Here is a 10,866-nt window from a genome sequence, read left to right on the forward strand (position 1 = left end):
TGGATCTAAGTGACAATTGTCTGCAGCATACAGGAGTGAAGCATCTATCTGCTGGATTGGAGAGTCCACATTGCAGACTGGAGACACTGAGGTCAGTATACATTTTATTATTATTTTTGTACATAATTCCTTCATCATATTCTTATTTTGGCTTTCATTCTATGTAGGCTTGATAACTGTGAACTGTCACAGAGCTGCTATTATTTTCTGGCCTGTGCTCTGAAGTCCAACCCCTACTATTTGAAACAGCTGGATCTCAGTCACAACTCTATTGGAGAATCTGGACTAAAGCAGCTCTCTGCCAGTCTGCAGAGTTCAAACTGTCATCTGGAGATTTTGAGGTAAGAGAAAATTACTAGATTCTGTGTTGAGATGAATATTGCATGTATGCCCTGTGACCATTTAAGAACATGCATTTAATACATAATTCAGTTACTAAATGTATACAACATTAATTATTGTTCATACAAGTAGTAGAATGTAGTAAATAATATTGAAATATTATTATTTATAATATCCTGATTTTTTTATTCAATTGATAACCTCATGTGTTGAGTGTTTCAAGTAATCAACAGATGTGTTTTCAATGTGTTTTTATGTTTTTTGATTTGTTAAAAAGAAATAAGACATTTAAGAAAATTAGCTTTCATTCTTTACTGTCATTTTTTACATTTAGCTTTGGTGAAAATATTAAGTCAGGGAAAGTAAACTATAATAAAATGCACCTAAAACAATGTTATTGAAGATGAAGTGCCCACTGAAGTTTCTGCTTTAGTGAAGAGAAGAAAAAAAATCTTGAATTAAATGATTGCGATTAGAAGTATAAATGATCCATGCACATCATGCACGTGTATCACATATTATAATTTTTTATTTTTTTCTATTTGGTAAAAAGTTAAACATACATTTGGATGGAGACCTAGCTTAACATTTGAACATCTGATTATGTCATAATGGTCAGTTTCAACAAGTATCATATCCAGAAATAACAAATTTTATATATTTTAAAACCTAAAATTTAGATTGAGGAGCTGTGACCTGACTGCGAACTCCTGTTGGGATCTGGCTCCATCTCTGAATTCCCATCTGAGAGAGCTAGACTTGAGTGACAACAACCTTCAGGATTCAGGGGTGAAGCAGCTGTGTACTAGACTGGAGAGTCTACAAAGTGGACTGGAGATTTTTAAGTGAGACAAAGTCTACATTCATTATATTATATATTTATATCATTACATTTTCTAAAATGTTTCTGTTCCTTGATAATTAAATTGTCAGCCAGTTTGAGATTAAGTTGCTTATTGTCGTTCTGATAGGATCGGTTTTATGTACATTGCAGAAAACATTTGGATCTCAGTACTACTTCTGCTGACATGGCTGTGATAAATTAAACACAGTAACCTGAAAACTGCCAAACTGTAAATTCTGTACTTTTTTTCCAGACTGAGTTACTGCAGGTTGTCAGAGACCAGTTGTGCTTCTTTTGCCTCACTTCTAAAATCCAGTGGTTCCCATCTGAAAGAACTGGATTTGAGTAAAAACTCTGTCCAGGATAAAGGAGTGAAGATACTGTCTACTGGACTGGAGAGTCCACATTGTAGACTAGAGATTCTAAGGTAGAACATGTCTTTTCTCCTTTCTGTGGAACGTTGCTTAAACATCAACAAAGGTTTTTGAATATCATGTTCTTTCTGCAGCATGTCGCAGTGTAAAATCACACATGAAGGCTCTGCTTTGCTGACCTCAGCTCTGAAGTCCAATCCCTCCCATCTGAGAGAACTGGAGCTCAGTCACAACAAACTGCAGAACTTGGGAGTGAAACTGCTGTGTGATTTTATGGAGAGTCCATACTGTGTACTAGAAACTCTAAGGTCAGACACCATAGTCACCTGTGCTTAATAATCCTCACTTTAAAATGTGTTTAATAAATTAATAAACAATTCAATGCAGCGAGCTATGTCCAGATCAGCTATTTCTTATGCTAATCCTGATCTGAGACCTTTAATATTGGACATCTTTTTGCCATTGCCATGACAGTGTCTGATAAATGTTGGCTATCTGTGATCTACTGAGCTGCAGAATACAGAACGTGTGCTGTAATAACATGAGTATGAAATTAACTAACTTAAATTAACTAAGGCTTGTTTGAACATTAACACTGTGGCTGATTAGTTTACTTTAGTTTAGAAGCTGAAACTGTTATTACACCAATGAACTATTTACTAAGACAGTAAACAGGGTATTGGCATGTGAAAGATATTCACCATTATCACCATCTGTTGTTTTCTTCATTCAGACTTAGATTCTGCAGTTTATCAAAGATCAGCTGTGATTCTCTGGTCTCAGCTCTGAAGTCCAACCCCTCTCATCTCAGAGAACTCGACCTGGGTTTGAACCACCTGCAGGGTTCAGGTGTTAAGCTGCTGTCTGATCTTGAAAAGAGTCCAAACTACAGACTGGAGACTCTGAGGTCAGTAGAGGGTTCAAGCTAACAAAGGTGTCAGACTTGCTGTAAATATAAGGATAGAGATTATTACATTTTGTTAATATAACATTTTAACTTTAATCAACATGAATAAAGTCAATTGGTAGTTTCCTTATTATCTAAAGCTCTCGGAGTAGAGGGATTTTTAATGCTTGTTCAATAATGTCTTTCTGTTGGTCAAAGAAAGCATCCATTCAAGCTGGACACTTCAAGCATCCAACATGTTTCTAACTGCAGACTGAACATGAAACACAGTGAAGTCTTAATTATAGGAATTATGTTATTGATGACCAGTCAATAGAACATTTTTGTTTGTGCCTTACTTTACTTGAACTTTTTAAAACTTACTTTAATAACCTGCTACTTGCTTTTGAAGTGATCATCAAATTAAATTCATTACATGTGCTGCACTGACAGTACAATCTGACAGTGTTTCCCGTTGAGCTGGTTTGCGTGTGGTTACCTGACAAATTCCATTAGGTGCTAACGGGCTGAACAAAATCAGATCAAGTGGCTTGTTCAGTTGATGGTGTCTGTACCGTAGGTTGGTTTTCACTAACAGACTTTTTTCTTGTTCAGGGTGTAACAGACACAACTCTTCAGAAACATGTGGAGCCAGCAGCAAGTGTTTCATTCGCCTGATGCTTCCCATCCACCAAAGCGTCATTGTCAGTAATCCTAAGCTTTAGCTGTGCAAAGTGAAGTGTGTGAACAGTATTCAGAACTTACTCATGATATTGAAATTACAACAAATAATAAAAGAGTGCTGTTTTCTAATAGTGTGTCTTCATGATCTCCACCAACTGCACTAAATGGATAAAAGCACTATGGAACAGGGAAGAAATATATGATTGTAAATATAATCTGTAGCAGCTTGCAGGGCTGGCTGGATGTTTTATAAAACTTTTCATTTTATTAACCTTCATTATTTTCCTCACTAAAGACAAAGACTTTTCTTCTGCTCTGATCATTTACCACAGAGTAATAAAATAAGAATAATAATAGAAATTAGTGAGAGCCCAGTCTCACCTCTTCTTTCACGTTGCCACAGGTCCGACTACAGTGTTGTTTAATTTGCAAAGCTGACTCCTGATCACATGTTGCTCCAACTATATGCAGAAAGAAGGATAGTTAAGTGAAACATCCCGCCATCAATAAAAGTTATTGTCATTATGTGCAGTAACTCAAGAGTTTTACTTTTAGATTTTACAACAAAAATCAAGTCTGTTGATGTACAAGTCTAGGTTCAAATTTTACATATTTCAGTCATATAATACCTGAATACCTGAAAACATAGCTTTAATCTGTAATCAGTTATGAAAAGATGATGAAGTTTTGCCTGCCATAAAATCTAATTTTTCACAACTGACGATTGTGAGTTGGTTAAGATTCAAACATGTTCCCTGACCAGTTGAGTCATAGAAATAATTAGTAGGACTCTACCAGAGGAAGCAGTCATCAGGTCCACAGAGAGTTAGTATAGCACAGATATACTGGTCACACTGGTCTGATAATGAAACATCAGTCAGAGAGATTTCAGTTTTTATATTTAATTTGCATTTGCAACATTTTTTTTCAGTTTGTCATTAGGTTATTGTGAGGAGATCAATGGGAACAATTTATTTCAAATTAAAATGACAACACATTGAAAGCAGTGAAAAGGTAGAAATGCTGTTTGAAAGATTAGTTTGATTAGTTTTGGTGAAGGGAGCCAGAACAGCTGAAAGTGAAAGTGTTCAAAAGGAATAAAATAAACAAGTAAGATGTGGAAGGTAAGTAATTATTTTTAATTTCCTCAGGTATTGCACATTACGTTACTACAAAATTAATTTTGTACTTTGGTTTAGTATTTGGTTTTCATGCAGCTTTTAGACCATTACATTTATTCAAGGTTTTTTGCATAAATCCATATGAAAACAAGTAGAGTTGTGAAAAGATTAGTGGATTAATTTATAAAGAAAAACTGATGACTGATTATAATATTCCCTGGTTTCACTTTTTCTAATCTGAGGCGTTTCTGTTTTTCCTTTAAATCATTTTAATGTTTGAATAATTTTAAGGTTTGGAAGACAGTGAAGACATCAATGTGGACTCACACTCTGACAAACTGAATAAAAACCAGTTTGGTGAAATAATCTGCAAATGATTCCTTAATAAAAATACTACTTTACAGTTCTGTACAGGAAGTAAAATGTGGTGCACATCTTAATGATCAATGTGAGTAATAATAAGACAGTTTCCTGATTTGAGTTTTTACTCACTGAAATCAAACGACCTAAATGCGTCCTCCACCACAGTAAATGATTACACAGTCCCCGCCCACCCGTGTGACTCTCGGTATAGGCCGAGTAGATGATGAAGCGCACCCACTGATATAAAACATAGTGGCGCGAAGACGGTGTGACGTGTTGATCCGGATCGAACAGTTTTCCCGGTGAGAAAACTTTTAACACATATTATGAACATGTTTGCTACAATATCTCCATTTATCTCTTTTGTATTCATTTTCTGTTTGTGCTTGATTCCGGTTCAGACCTAGACTTGTTCCGTGTCAGCAGGCAGCAGCAGAAACCTGGAAACAGTTGGAGACAGTTTTCTTTCTCTGTTCTTTTCTTATTTAGTTTCATTTTCAGGAGTTGTGTGTCCGACTGACAACAACATAGGTGATTTGTTTGTCCCCTGCCTGGTTTCTGGTTTCTGGTTTCTGGTTTCTCTCTGACACGATCTGAAGACCTGATACCATGAGTGATTCAGATGACAGCTTCAGTGATGAACCTGGACCCTCAGGCACACAGTAAGAGACCAACTCTACCTTATACACTGAACATGAGTAGTTTTATTTTATTCAATCTAAATCTTTTCAAAGCTTTGAATTTGTGCAAAAAAGTAAAAAACTATGTAACAATAAAGACATGTTCTTTTAAATTATGCAGCATAAGCATTCATTTGATATCTATTTGTAAACGTGTCACTGTGGGTTAACTGCCACAACATCATTTATTTATTAGGAGCATAAAATAAAAATCCCGCCAGAGGGGAAAAGGAGGAGACAGTCACCCACTGGCAGAGTCAGCATCCTAACTGTGTAATAATAAATAAATAAATAAAAATAATAATAATAATAAAACTAATCAAAAAATCAACTAAAAACACCACAAAATCATACAAAGACATACCTCGCCATTATAAAGATGAGTATCATGATGAGTCATCACCAGTCGTAGTACTACGTACAAAGAACGACAAGTAAACCAATAAAACAACATATTATGTTCAAACTGACCTAAAACAAACAATACTAATATAAATGGAAGTCAGTCCTTCACCTGCAAACAAGACAAAGCACAATTAGTATTAGGATAAAGACAAACACTAGGTGATAAACCTGCTCAGTTCTCTACCGTATAAGGGTTATGGCAGAAGGGTGAGTGTCTTTTGCTTTCTATTTCATGCCAGTTGTACCACCGTAGTAGACCAGTAGTAGTCACTCAACAATGACTGTTTATTACTGTATATGTTGATTTTAGATATGTTAAGCATTTAAAAAAATATATTAAATTATATGCTCTATGATTAATTAACCTAAATAAAAGTGTCTACAATAACTAAAATATAAACAAGTATGGATTTTATCCAGTATCTGGAATTTGTCTAATTGTGATTTCCTTTCTTACTCAGAACTATTACTGACAGCATACACAAATATTTTTGTATAATATCTTTGATTAATAATTTTGCTCTAAATAAAAAATTCCTTCTGTTTTAACTTCCCAGCTGTAAACAGGTGCAACAGGTAATAAAACCAAAAGAATATATAATCAGAATCAGAATCAGCTTTATTGCCAAGTTTTTCGCGCTCAGGTACAGTGTTTTTCAGGAAAGGGGAACATAAAATGAAAAACAATGTGATTATTTACAACATGTACTGTGCTGTACTGTCAAGTGTCTTTGTTGTGCATGTGCAAAAAGTACAAAATACTCGTGTGCATATACGCATATATAGAACTTCTTGTAAACATTATACCCTCTGTAGGAACTTTTGTATACATTATGTACAGTTTGGTGGCTGATCCAAACCAGACGGTGATGGAGGAGCCGAGAACAGACTGTATGATGCCTGTGTAGAAGGTGACCAGCAGTTCCTGTGGCAGGTTAAACTTCATGAGCTGCCTCAGGAAGTACAGCCTCTGCTGGGCCTTCTTGCTGATGGAGTCTATGTGTGGGGACCATTTCAGGTCCTGGGAGATTGTGGAGCCCAGAAATTGGACAGTCTCCACTGTAGGTACTGTGGTGTTGAGAATGGAGATGGGGGCAGAGTAGGGGGGGACTTCCTGAAGTCAACTATCATCTCCGCAGTTTTGAGCGGGTTCAGCTCCAGATGGTTCTGACTGCACCAGTGAGCCAGCTGCTCTACTTCCTGTCTGTATGTAGACTCATCGTTGTTCTGGATCAGTCCAATGACCGTGGTGTCATCCGCGTACTTGAGGATCCTCACAGATGGGTCTCCTGAGGTGCAGTCGTTGGTGTAGAGGGAGAAGAGTAGTGGGGAGAGTACGCACCCCTGGGGGGCGCCGGTGCTGATGGTTCTGATGCCAGATGTGATGCTTCCCAGCCTCACCTGCTGAGTCCTGTCAGTCAAGAAGCTGTTAATCCACTGACAGGTGGAGTCAGGCACTGTGAGCTGGGTGAGCTTCTGGTTGAGGATTTCAGGGATGATGGTATTGAAGGCTGAGCTGTAGTCCACATACAGGATCCGGGCGTAGGTGCCTGGGGAGTCAAGGTGTTGTAGGATGAGGTGTAGTCCCATGTTGACTGAGTCATCCGCTGACCTGTTTGCTCTATAGGTGAACTGCAGGGGATCTAGCAGGGGTCCAGTGATGTCTTTCAGGTGAGTCAGAACCAGTTTTTCAAAGGTTTTCATTGCAGCTGAACAAACAGCAACTGGTCTGTAACTGTTTAGTCCTGTGGTGGACGGTTGCTTGGGGACCGGGATGATGGTGGAGCGTTTGAAGCAGGAAGGGACTTTGCACTGCTCCAGGGAGAGGTTGAACATTTTGGTGAAGATGGGTGCTAACTCAGTTGCACAGGCTTTCAGACATGATGGTGAGACTTTGTCTGGGCCTGCTGCTTTCCTGGTCTTTTGTTTCAAGAGTTTTTTCACCTCATCTTCACAGATCGTCAGTGCAGGGTGGTGTGACGAGGGGGTTGCTGGCAGGTCGTTCAGCTGTGTGTGAGGTGTGAATGGCCCCTTTTCAAGCCTGCAGTAGAAGTCACTGAATACTTTTAGGGTTGTGCGTCCATGCCTTATTTTATATTTTTAGTTTGAGTTATGTGTCTTCATTGGAAACTATTTCCACACCAACGTTACAGTCTGGGTGACTATGTGTGTGACAGAGCGTGTGAGCAGAGTGAATCTTTGGATTTTTAAATTATGTAGTGTCGCCCCACGTCCAGCTCAAATGTTCCATACCACTCACACCATGAGCCTGAAGCAGGGCAATGCCAATCTCCAGCCGATTAGTTAGTGCATCACTAATCTGATGTGGAGAAAACGAGGTACCAACACTAAAGCATCTGCCAAACCCAAAAGGGAGGTGGTTGAGTAGTTTCAAGGTTAAGCACCAGGCAAAACGCTGGAAAATTTTTTCTGCTGTTAATGGTGCTCCCAAACAATTAGAAACTAAGGCTAGCTTTTGTGGAAGTTGCATTTCCACCTGATGAATCATGGTCTAAATTTATCTTTCAGGCTATAGATAATATCAATGGACTTTAATTCCTGGGAAAGAAAAGGAATGTTCACTCTTCTCTGCAGCAGGAAGCCGTACTGTATATCCCAGTGAACATCTGTACAATATACCCATTGGTCGTTTATATCTTTAGTTTCATTGAATATGACGACTTTTAGCTTCAACTTATAAAGAATCAAAAGAAATCCAATGTTAATTAAACATGCTGAGGAGTAAAGGCTCCCCCTGAGCTTCATGCCAACATACCAAAGTAGGGTTGAGCCAGATATGCATTGCTGAGCTGTTCATAGCAAATCCATGAAGAGAGGAACACATAATCATATTTAGTTGTGACTTGGTACAACTTTGAGGGCCCATTTTTAGGCAGCAACAGTGAATACATCAATTTCTGTGCTACAAGTCTAGCAGCCAGGCGACTGAGGAGACTGTCAGTCCTCAATGACTACAGACCAGTGGCTCTGACTTCACATACAGTGAGGAACAGAAGTATTTGAACACCCTGCAATTTTGCAAGTTCACCCACTTAGAAATCATGGAGGGGTCTGAAATTGACATTGTAGGTGCATTACCACCCTGAAAGACAGAATAAAAAATTCCAGGAAATCACATTGTATGATTTTTAAAGAATTTATTTGTCTTGCACTGCTGAACATAAGTATTTCAACACCTGAGAAAATGTTAAAGTGAGAAAGTGTTAATATTTGGTACAGAAACCTTTGTTTGCATTTACAGAGGTCAAACGTTTCCTGTAGTTCTTGACCAGGTTTGCACACACTGCAACAGGGATTTTGGCCCACTCCTCCACACAGATCTCCTCTAGATCAGTCAGGTTTTGGGGCTGTCGCTGAGCAACACAGAGTTTAAGCTCTCTCCAAAGATGTGCTATTGGATTGAGGTCTGGAGACTGGCTAGGCCTCTCCGGAACCTTGATATGCTTCTTACGGAGCCACTCCTTGGTTATCCTGGCTGTGTGCTTGGGGTCATGTCATGTTGGAAGACGCAGCCACAACCCATCTTTAATGCTCTGACTGAGGGCAGGAGGTTGTTGCTCAGGATCTCACAATAAATGACCCCATTCATCCTCTCCTTAATACAGTGCAGACATCCTGTCCCCTTCGCAGAAAAGCATCCCCAAAGCATGATGTTACCACCCCCATGATTCACAGTAGGGATGGTGTTCTTGGGATGCAACTCATCCCTCTTTCTCCTCCAAACACAACGAGTGAAGTTTAGACCAAAAAGTTCTACTTTGGTCTCATCTGACCATATGACTTTCTGCCATGCCTCCTCTGGATCATTCTGATGGTCTTTGGCAAACTTCAGACGGGCCTGGACATGTGATGACTTGAGCAGGGGAACCTTCTGTGCAATGCATGATTTGAAACCATGAATTTTTTTAAATTCTGTCTTTCAGAGTGGGAATGCACCTATAATGTGAATTTCAGACCACTCCATGATGAAGTGGGAGAACTTGCAAAATTGCAGGGTTTCTGTTCCTCACTGTATTCTGAAGGCTTCTAGAGTGCATTTAACACCATCCAGCCTGCACTGCTGGGAGAGAAATTAAAAAACATGAAGTTTGACACCACCTTGATTTCGTGGTACATGGGCTACCTTCTAACCGCTCACAGTACGTCCACCTGCATAACTTTGTGTCTGACACTGTGGTCTGTAGCACAGGTGCTCCACAGGGGACAGTACTGTCTCCATTCCTCTTCACCCTGTACACCTCAGACTTTAGGTACAACTCAGAGTCCTGTCATCTTCAGACGTTCTCTGATGACTCTGCTGTTGAAGGATGTATTCAGGGTGGAGATGTCACAGAGTACCAGGGGTTGGTAGACAGTTTTGTGGACTAAACCATCTTCAACTCAACATTAGTAAAACAAAAGCGCTGGTGATGGACTTTCGAATAACAAAAGAGTCCCGTTTGAGTACAAATACCTGGCAGTGTACTTGGACAACAAACTTGACTTGACTAAGAACTCAGCAGCACTGTACAAAAGCTGGACCCTCTACATGTTGTAGCTGAGAGGAGGATGCTTCCCAAACTCCTGCACAACCCCCCCGTTCACTTCACAGTGTGTTGGCTGGACAGAGGAGCACCTTCAGCCAGAGACTGATCAACATTAAGTGCTCCTCAGAGCAACACAGGAGATCCTTTCTACCTGTGGCCATCAATCTCTACAATTCCTCCCCCCTCTGTAAGGGGTGGGGGAAGTGACAATTTCTAGTCTTAACTATAATTACTAAAATTATTGACCCATTTTCATTAATCTATTCTCATCCATCTCACTTATTCTATAAATAAATTGAGTTATCTGTATTTTACTTATTGTGGATCTTCCTGGTTGTGGTTTCCTTTCTTTCCTGTCTGTGTTGAGAACAACTGTAACGAGGCAAAACAACTTCCTTCTGGGATTAATAAAGTTTTTTGAAACTTGAATTTTGAATCGCTTAAGCAGTTGTCCAAATTTTTTTTCCTTTGAATATTTTTTCCAATCTGTGTTACTTCTGTCCACAAAACAATGCATAGGTCGAGAAGAACAAACAATTGGGAGGTTAATACTCATTCAGTTGTTCATATTTGGGTAGATGTTGATGTTATGACTGCGGTCAGCAATCGAATCATTGACA

The 10,866-nt window shown here is 39.1% G+C and overlaps 1 protein-coding gene and 1 pseudogene across 2 annotated transcripts in view; both read left to right on the plus strand.

The window, feature by feature from the left end:
- Positions 1-10,866, plus strand: part of LOC113163498 (protein NLRC3-like) — a 228,039-nt gene that overhangs the window by 4,896 nt on the left and 212,277 nt on the right. The gene's annotated exons all lie outside the window — the stretch shown is intronic.
- The window catches only part of LOC113163516, a 13,122-nt pseudogene continuing 7,434 nt past the window's right edge, over positions 5,179-10,866 (plus strand).

This window comes from Anabas testudineus, chromosome 2 (genome assembly GCF_900324465.2).
Source record: "Anabas testudineus chromosome 2, fAnaTes1.2, whole genome shotgun sequence".
NCBI lineage: Eukaryota > Metazoa > Chordata > Actinopteri > Anabantiformes > Anabantidae > Anabas > Anabas testudineus.